Below are 11334 nucleotides of genomic sequence, written 5' to 3' on the forward strand. Positions count from 1 at the left end.
AACAGGATTCTGAAATTTGATACATGTATATGGTTACCTAATGAGTAAGATATAGATTAAGGTAGTTCACTACAATAAAGCTTATACTCTGTATGATACCACGTCACAAGATGGCGATTTAAATGTTTTGTGAAAACATTTGTTTGTCTATCAACGTAGCTCAGTGGTTAAAGCATTGGGCTAGTGAACCGCACATCTCGAGTTCAAATCCCCCAGTCTTTTATTCATGTGTTGAAATTCTTTTTTTGAAAATAATGTTTCTATTCAGATTTGTATATTTTTTGCCTTTTTGGCACATACACTTATTGTATATCATCATATCTTTTATAATTAAATCAATTCGTACTGATTCGCTCTTTAAATTATTTTGCATCCGACGTTCTTGTAAAAGATTTCAAAAAATTATGAATATCACTATTATTTTTTTTTTTTTTTTTTTTTTTTTTTAGAAATGACAAATAGGATTTTCTGTCCGAAACCTCTTTTATAGCCCCGTAAGCTTTCTGATCTATTATTAATGGTGTATTGTCTGGAGTTTCAGTATCGTCGACGGTTGTATTTCAAATCAGCACATTCAATAAATGTTTTAATGGTCATAAAAGTTAATCACTATCTTCATTAAATACGCAAAGGCGTATGTAGGCGTGTGCTCACAATCCCAAGCTTCCATATCCGTTTGCAAAATAAAATGATTCATTGTGATTAAAATCAGATTTTTTCTCTCTCCGGTAATACCGGTATGTGTAGTAACATATGTAGTTTATTCAATTGATACAACTTTGGGGAGAACAGACCATCAGCATTTACATAAAACAATACGACAGTGACATATTAAAGAATGAAGACTCTTAATGGGTCTTAAAAGGATGTGTGTGAAACTTCCTTAGGCAGGGATATTTAGGACATGGAGGGATAAAATGAAATTCATCTTTAATTTGTTGGGTGTCACAAACACCACAATCTACCTTGCCTGCTTTCACCCTAGTATCTTCCACATTCAAACAGTGCAAGGAAAGACTAATGCCATGAACCCAGTCTAATATCACGTGATCAGTTTATGTTAGAGCCTGATCCATTTTCTGTATCATATCGCAAGTATTCATAGGATGATCTTAAAATGCAGTTTTCAGTATTTAGTAACTTACACTAATATTTCATTATCTTCATTTTTCTTTGAATGTTAAGTGTGTATCGGCCCAGTTCCCTATACACGGTGTATAACGGACACTTTCAGTTGAAACGAGCACTTTCAGAGAAAACTGACGGACACTTTTGGACACTGCTGTTTACGCATAGCTCGCTCGGTAAGTTATCTCTGTTTTTACTTAAACCTTCACCAAACCCGTGAGTAAATACTTTCCACGAAATGTAGCTTATATTAGTCTCCATGTTGAAGCTCTGATTTATAATCGTTTTATAACGATATCCTCATAATAAACATAATTTCGATCTCCCACACGTGACACACTGACATTGTCTCGCATTTTGAATGAAATTTACAAATAAACTGGAATTTCCAGGTGCATTATATGGAAATAAAGATGAATTGATATATATACTTGCAATAATTTTGCCGAATATTCTGTTTTAAAGCTAGTACACGTTATTTATTGACAGTTATAAAGGTACGGACACTTAATGATGTGGGCACCGGATACTTTCAAATCTTCATTTCTGTATATTTCTATTATTTCAAATCCTAAAGCTTTAAACTATTGATTCAGATGAATTGCTGTCCTTTAAGAAAGGACTACAAGATGTGACTATAGGCTCGTGTTTCTGGCAGAAACACTTATCATTCTATGTTGAAATAAAAATGTGTTTTAAAGCAGGATTTTTTTTTTTTTATAAATGTACATAATATGGATGGATCCAGGAACTTTTGAAAGGGGAGGGGGTCTATCAATAATATTGGTTTTCAGGGCGCTCCACCCTCAAAATGCGTAATTTTTTTTAACCTCTTTTAAGCAAACTTTTCTGACAAGAGGAGGGGAGGGTCCAACCCCTGGAAGTCCCTCTGGATCCGCCACTGCGTACTAGTAATCCAGTGGTATAAATCTGGTAACTATGACTATGGCAGATATAGAGGGATGTACCACATATGTATGAAGGCTAAGTATGGGGATTCTATACAAACTAGAACTGTCCTAATGGGACTAATACCCCCGCGGGGCATATAAGATGATGGGAAATATTTAATGCAAGCAAATTGGATATTTTCACATTATCTACAGGGCAATCAATGTGAATGCAGAAGTGTATATTCTACAGTACAGCAGTACATGAAATATTAAAAATATGCTTAATATAAACATTGAATACTATTTGGCACATTTTAGGCTGTATGATTGCAAATCCCTGGTCAACTGTTCTAGTCTTTAGTTTATATTCACTTTGTTAAAGATCATTATGTTATGCCAACTTTACTTTGTCAGTAAATAAATGACATTAGTATATATAGAAGATGTGCATAACGTTTGAATGAAATATGTATTAGAAATAAACTTCGGACAAATTGCGTCTACGGACAAACGGACGGACGGACGGACGGACGGATGAGAAGAAATGTAGTTGAACTTCATTGTTGAACTTCTTTCCGCTTCTTCAATTCCTGATTGACTTGTGAGCGTAAAACGGTATTAGAAATAAACTCTGGACAAATTGTGTCTATTACTACAAGTACAACCAAACCAGAAAATGTCCGTAACTTCCATAACTGTTAAAATATTTCAATGAAAATAGAAGATGCACAACTACATTATATATATAAGATGAGAATAAAGTTTGAATCAAATCTGTTCAACGGTATTAGAATTAAACTCTGGACAAAGTACGCAACCCCCCAAAATGAAAAGAAAATGTGCGTAACTTCTATAACTGTTAAAATATTTCAATGAAAATAGGAGATGCACAACTACATAATATATAGAAGATGTTCATAAAGTTTGAATGAAATATGTCCAGCGGTATTAGAAATAAACTTCGGACAAATTGCGTCTACGGACGGACAGACGGACAAAGTGATTCCAGTATACCTCCCAAACTTCGTTTACGGGGGGTATAATAAAATTATTGAAATGCATTGTATCCATTTAAACTACCCTTGTACATATTCTGAGCATGTTCATGTAAGGGGCGAGATTAAAAGATCAATGTCGAATAAAAAGTTAAGGGAAGGTGGGAGGGGTAAAACTCCCGTACGTTTCTGTCATTCGACATCGATTACACTTTTAATAGTGGGCGAAAAAATACAGGTGACTGTTAAAAACCACATAATGACTACATAATGATATTACATTTTAATGAACAATTTTAATGTACAGTTTCATTTGTGAATAACAGTAGAAAACGTATACTGCTATACAGAATGTTATAATACTCGTATGTGTTTACTTGTTAATCGATTAGTTTCAACATTCATCATATTTAATTTTATGGGGGTGTCTTTGTGAAAACTGTGTAAATTAAGTTTTTTTGTCACGCCCCTAAATATATGGTAATATGTGACATGTAGGTTTTGACTATGACGTAACATGACGTTATATACGGTATTACTTACTATGGAGGAAAACAAACTATGTCAACAAAACGATTCGGCAGTAGAAATGCACTAGATAAATTGAGACAATTTTAGTGTGGGAATAAACTGTATTCTCTTCATAATTTTACTATCGCTGTCCAATTGCTCTCAGTTTATCGCATAAACAACATTTGATTCAAATATTTCAAGTGAAACAATCAACAAAGTACCGGCATAATTTTCTAAAAATAACGATAGAACAGGGCGATGGACGGGGTTAGGTCAGCAATAACATTGATGCATATTTCATTCCACATTACCTTTTGAAAGAATCACTGACAAAGTCCGAGGGCATATCTTCCGCTAAATGGATTCAGTGTAAATTGTACTTTTAAAAGTCATTTGGTATTTGTATTTGTATAGTCTTAGTTTCCAATTGGTTTTTTTTTTCACGGTACAACAGACAAACGGGTAGATCGTAGCTGGGGTTGTCCCATAGAGCGTCATACATGTACACCGTATTGACATTAACAATTTATTTCATGAAAAATGAGTCGAGCACAAAGCTAAACCCTTACAAACGTAGACGGTCAGATAAGAGTTTTGTAGGCGCCGACTCCGAATTGCCTCCATAAAGAAACAATCCAAGTGCAAGTCCAATAGTACCTTTGATTAATGATAAAAACCAGGGGCTCCAATGGTACCAGTAATGCTAGTAAGGATATAAAAGGCACGAATGATAACAATCAGAAGGTTTCACTGGGTATGCTCCAACAGTCTCCTACACTTGGGCAGGTCCAATATATCAAGGTATCCACTTCACTCCAAATCGATTTTTTGGAACAAGAATAATGTCAGTAGCAGCAAAGAACCTTTTAGCAATATCGGTTCCAGCTCACTAGCTCTTGGATAACTCTGTATCAATGCAGGTTCGTTAATTTTCTTGGACCGTTGGAATACCCGACCATTGTTCGCCATTGAGCTAGTCACGGATGGGATTACATTAGTCAAACCGGCTTACGTAGAATGCGCCACTTGAGCTTTGGTAACCTGGCATGACATTTCATTGCTTGTTAACGTTTTTGACCCACTGGCGTACGCCGAATGCGCCGGTTTGGAGAGACCAGCGTAAAATCCGCTGGTTTTAGAAGTATGGCGGAAGGTTAACGTTAAGATTATGTGATGAGATGAAAAAATGCAGATATTTGTTAATAGATTGAATGCATTGGTTAAACAAATGTTTATTCGTACCCTTATAATATAACGTTTAAATATATTGCACAACTTTGCTCCTAATGCAAGGGCCAGTAGGCCGATGTAATGAATCGTGGCGTCTCAATGAACATTATATAGTCTCTCATATCATTTTTCATTTGAATTTGAATTTTTTTTAATATAAGGATCATTCAAATAGCCATTGAGTCAAATTTTCTAACCTCGATCTAGTTTAATCACGTTAAAAGGCCAATTCATTTTACGTTTTGCGTTTGACGTGATGTCACCGCAATGCTGGCAGATAAATGTTGTAGAGAAACTACAAAACTTCTGTATTTCGTGGTAAGTACTTATATAGAAATTACTTTACTACATATTTAACAGTGATTCATCGTTTATTTCAATTTACCCGGGAATTCTAGCAACACCGATAAAGAAAAGATTGTCTTTTGGACTTGCTATATAGATAGAGGGAAGGACAAATATTTTATCCATTCCCCCGAGGTTCAGAAATCGAAAACGGTTCTTGATAGTTAATGCAGGTATTTTTTTTTCTATGCACATATGTGTATAATTAGAATTCTGAATCCAGATAACTTTTCAAAGCTGAACGTATGATTGCATTTAAATATTTCTCATGAAAAAATACTTAATCATTAATCATTAATTCAGGTGTCAATATCTTTAAGTCAATCTCTCTCTCTCTCTCTCTCTCTCTCTCTCTCTCTCTCATAATATTTTGTACAGAATTCACATTTCTTGATTTTCAGATCAGAACAGAAATAAAAGCCATCAATTAGATAAGCTGTTAAAACTAATGAAATTAAGTTGACTGTATCTGTAAACTGGCAAATCACTTATAATAGCAGATAAAACCAAGGGCAGCATAGAGATCCCTGGGGAAGAAAATACCAATATTTTAATTTCATTTTCCTTTGTAATACATAATGTCTGATAATTTGAAATCGCAAAACTTTTCTCAAATCAACAACATCAAAAGGTATGACTTTTCAACACTTTACATGACCACTCCTCACAATGAATTAGATTTTTTTGACCTCATAGAAAGGGGAAATATTCATATATAGCAATCAGTCATACAAAAAAATTTCTTTATTAAGCAACACTCTGATTCCACGCTCAAGTACTCTGAAGTTGAAATTAAAATATGCTGGAGTTCTTCATTGATAATATCTAGTAGTCTTTGATCATCAGGTCTTTAAACAGTCTGTTGGATTTCTCATGGGCACGAATTGTGCTCCTTTGTTAGCTGACCAGATTTTATATTCTGATGAGACAGAATTTATTCAAAATCTTTTACATGAGAAGAAAAATTCTCTTGTTGTGGCCTTCAACTTGACATTTAGATATATCGACATTTTATCTATCAACAATTATCATTTTCATTCATATGTCGATTTAAGATATCCCAGTGAACTCGAAATAACAGATACTTTAGAGTCCTCCATTTCTCCTTCGTACTAAGGTGTTTGATTGAAAATCTATATTAACAGCAAACTGACAACTCAACTTTATGACAAACGTGATTCGATACGCAAGAGCTTGTTTTGCGTATGATCAGATTTTAAATAGAGAAGGCTACTGACAAAAATGTTATAGAGGTTTCAACATTCTCGTTTAAACTCAGCATTTCGTAAGTTCTATGGTCGTTATAACGATCTAGTTTACCAATACAAGTTATCAATGGGTCAAATGCTGTCTGATGTGTTTCATACCGATTGTTAGGCTGTTCTTGGCACACTGATTTTGACTACCGATTACTCCTATTTACCTTATCAAAATGTAGGGCTCACTGCGGGTGTGGGCGGTCGACAGAGGATGCTTAGTCCTCATAGGCAACTGATCCCCCCTGTTGTACCCAGGGCTCGTGTTTGTCCAACTCTCTATTTTTATTGCTTATAAGAATAATGAGATTGACCACTGTTCGTTATTTTCAACTTTTCATGGATGCATGGTAAAACTTTTAATTTCATTCAGTTGTTGGACTCTGGATTTGGGTACATTAATGCATGCTCAGATGAGGGATATGACCCTTGGACTTCATATCACATTTATATCTTCAAAGTGGACTCTGCAGCTGTAAAAAAAAAAATAGTATCAGCAAAGCACAAAGGTCTTGAGGAATTGATTGAATATTGAGCAGGGAGGGATCTTTATCGTGCCACACCTGCTGTGACACGGGACCTCGGGTTTTGCGGTCTTATCCGAAAGACCGCCCCATTTAGTCGCCTCTTACGACAAGCAAGGGGGTACTGAGGACCTATTCTAACCCGGATCCCCACGGGAATTGAGGAATTGATGTTGCCCATCAAAAGCAAGTTGAAGAAAGCATGAGATGATATGCGTTGCTAAAAGTATGATTTCACACCAGAACAGTGCAGATTAAAAATCAAATCAATGAAAGAAATGTATGAAAGAAACAAAAAGAAAAAATTACAGCAGGCGAATCCCCTGCTAATTCCGATAACGAGAAGTTAGAAGAAATCTTTGAAAAGCTGCCCGAAATAACATCGGTGTGTCTAACAGAGTTAAACGCAATTAAAAGTCTGACGCCAGATCTGGGAAAGTGCAAAAGCATAAGAATTCATCTCCACTCCCTGACTGTACAGTTGAGTTCATCTCCACTCCCTGACTGTACAGTTGAGTTCATCTCCACTCATTGACTGTACAGTTGCAGTTGAAGGTGAATTTTACTTTACTGTCCTGCTCTAAACCGAAGTATTTAGATCATTAAAACAAAAGATTCATGTCAGGTTTTGAGATTGGCGTTTGACCTTCATCTTTTATCTGTGCTAACTTTTAATATCGTTTTTGCCTTAGCTATAAGAGCTCTCAATGTTTCCATTATAATATATGTACACACAGGAAAGATTGAGTTTTTTCATACATGTACAGAAATCATGTCTTTTTCGAGGAAAGGAAAAATAGAGCAAGATCGGTGGATGTAATGAAGACATTTTTTACAAAAGCTTTGGAAACTACACCACTATAGATCCCTTGGTTGCTCTTTTAAAAGTAGTGTCCTTAAGCTATTGTGCATGCCAAGCCGATTTGGATGCTTTAATAATTTGAAGTTTTTGAAAATCATTTTGATAACACAGATAGTGTTTTATAAGTAGTAAGTTTATTCATCTAGTACTTGTGTTTGCTATTAATGATACATTGCATATATATAGCATATACATGAAATAAGATGTCAGCTGTTGCATTTCCTAATTACTTTGTTGTTTTTGTTATTTTTCTAACTAAATGTGACTGAACAGATTGGATTTATTCGGATTTAATACACATATATATATTAGGCTGATCAAATACATCTATACCATATTATAAACTAGTACCCAAGGAAAATTTGGGCTTTATTCATAGAGAAAATCATAATAGATCAATGACCTAAAAAGGTTATAGTAATTCTTTGTTGTTTAATTGTTTTTCTAGGTATCAAATCCTAATGATGCAAAAGTAACCCTATACAAGAGAGGGTTTTTCTCCAATAATATTTGTGATTTCTTTAATTTCCTGGTTATCAACTTTGTGGTCAACTATTATTCAGTATGCACAATCTAGAGTTTGCATGAAGGATAGTCGCCTTCCACAGCTCTTGCTTTAGCTGTCAAAAACAGTTTTGCAAGTAATGAATTTTACTCAATAGCAACAAGCAAATAGGATTATACGGTTTAGATAATGCATAAAATATTTATTTAAGAATTGTACTTGAATATTTCATATGTAAATTACATATAATGTAATGTTTATTATCTTTTCTTGACTTCTTCCATCATTCTCCAACAATGCATTTCTATCATTTTCTTCCGGAATAACGCCATGTTCATTTAAAGCAATCAGTACATCTTCGGAAAGGTTACTCTGAATAATGTATATGTTGTGCAAAATACATGCAGCAACCATGGTCTGACAAATCTCTTTGATTGATTTCATCTTGATAAACTTCGGTCTCTTGAATCGTCCTTTCAGCAGAGCAAACTCTCAATGACTTGTGGCTTTGATGAAAGAGATGTTGAACCTTGTCTGTTGTTGTGGCAGATTGTCATTATCTCTGTATGGAGTTAGAAATCATTGTTTTAACAAGTATAATTTATAACCAATCAAGTGATATTGTCCATTGTCACAATTATGGAAGCCTTGTTGCTATAATGAAGAGTTCCACAGGACCTTCGCGTCATGTACTTGACCTAGCCATCCTATATTCAGATCAATAATTGCCAAATCATCTAAACATACGCCTTGAAGTATAATATAATGAAACATGTTTCCTGTTTAAATACAATTTAAGATTCTGAAAGGGTTTCAATAGGGATGTGGTTCCCATCGATTACTTTCAGGGCCGTAAATTAACCTTCAATTTGGAGGAGGCAGGAAATTAGGCGGGGGTCTGGGGGCCGCCCAGGCCTCCAGACGCTGAGCACATTTTGTGCACACTGAACAAGTTTCGTGCAAAATCCTTGATTCTAGGGCCTTCTAAGATGTTACTTGACTAACTCATTCTAAAAGAAAGATTTGGAATGCTTTTTAAGGGAGGTATCATGTTCTTAGTTATTGGAAACAACATAAATTCTAATGAACTTTAAATTTTAATTTTTTTTTGGCTCAAAAGTTGGAGGAGGCAGCTGCCTCCTCCGCCTCCATGCAATTTACGGCCCTGACTTTAATAATATATGTATTTGGAAAATCATATTTTCCCATTTCATCAAATCTTATGGATGAAGAGCTGAAGATGACGAACAGTGATCAATCTCATACCTCCTATAAGGAATACAAAAGAGATGGGCAAACACGGACCCCTGAACACATCAGAGGTGGGATCAGGTGCCTAGGAGGAGTAAGCATCCCCTGTTGACCGGTCACACCCGCCGTGAGCCCCATATCCTGATCAGGTAAAGGGAGTTATGCGTAGTCAAAATCAGTGTGCCAAGAACGGCTTAACAATCGGTATGAAACACGTCAGACAGCATTTGACCAAATGCGAGGTTGTATTGACGAACTAGATCGTTATAACGACCATAGAATTTGCGAAATGCTGACTTCAATCGAGACTGTTGAAATCCCTGTACCATCAACTTGTTTGTCACTAGCTTACCTCGATTTAAAAACTGACTATACCCAGAACAAGCTCTTGCCTATTGAATCAGTCGAGAGATATAAACACCATATGCAGGTGATAATGGAATATTGCTACATAAATGTGGGAAGTTGACGATGGAGAAGCTGAAATCATCCCGTTTGTCATACAGTTGAGTTGTCAGTTTGCCGTTAATGTCTACTTTCAATAAAATATCTAAGTATGAAGCAGAAGTGGACGACTCTGTGTTGTCCTTTATTTCGAGCTCACAGGGATATATCAAATCGACATATGAATGAAAGCTATCATTGTTAATAGACAAAACGTCATCGATATATCAAAGTCGAATTGAAGGTCACAGCGAAAGATTTTTTCTTCTCACGTAGAAGTTTTTGAATAAATTCTGCTTCATATGAATATAAAAACAGGTCAGCTAACAAAGGAGCACAATTCGTGCCCATGGGAATTCCAACAGACTGTTGGAAGACCTGATCACCAAAGACCACGAAGATATTGTCAATGAGGAACTCTAGCATATTTTTTATTTCAACTTCTATATGTGATTGGACGCTTTACCATTCCTTATTGCGATGTTCAACCAATGAAAATGCCCCTTATTTCCTGTCCTCGGGAACATTCAAAAACATGCTTTCGGAAGTTTTTGACTACGTTTAAGTTGGACAAGTTACAAAATTTTCAGCGAGATGCTTTATCTGAAATATTGAAGCGGAGGGTGTATTTGTGTCTATAAAGACAAGGGAGGAAAAAACCTGTGTTACCAAACGAGTCTATGTACAGGCCTACATGCTCAGCACTCGTAGTCTCGACACCTTTATCCATCATACGGGAGCAATATGGTTTTTTCCCCACGAACTTGGTATTTCATCGGTTTATATAAGTGCAATATATCTGACTTTATACTCTGAATAATGCTTACCAAAGGTGAGATGGCCTCAATCCAAGCACTGGTCAGAAACACGTCTGGACTGTACAGCGTCGAATCGAATAAAGACACTCAAAATAGGTGACCGGTATTCAAGTGAAGTATCTCGAACCCGATGTAAATAAACGTATTTAAACTACATTCCCCCCGTTCATGTAGGAAAAGTATTTATATGAAAATAAATTGATTTAAGTACGACTTGTTTAATGTAAAATATTTGTAACTCTTCTGTGAAGGAAGGATAAAAGAGTATAATAACGGATACAAAACGACAATGTGCCTGGTAGAAGTCGGGAAGGTAGGGTATGGTATATAGTATTATTATTTACATATTGAAAAGTACAAATTACTTATTTACGCATATATTTTTTTTCAACGAACTATGAAAGATATGTAAACATCAAAGACAAATCGCTTTTTTTGGAATAAAAGATAAAAATGTGCCAGGTGAGTGTCAATTAAACTAAATGGAAAATGTAAGCTTTCTCATCACGCAAAACTAAACTGTACATAAAGTGTAAACTTCTTTCAACAGTCAAAGTATTTACATGTCAA

The sequence above is a fragment of the Ostrea edulis genome, chromosome 1, assembly GCF_947568905.1.
Source record: "Ostrea edulis chromosome 1, xbOstEdul1.1, whole genome shotgun sequence".
In the NCBI taxonomy this organism is placed as follows: domain Eukaryota; kingdom Metazoa; phylum Mollusca; class Bivalvia; order Ostreida; family Ostreidae; genus Ostrea; species Ostrea edulis.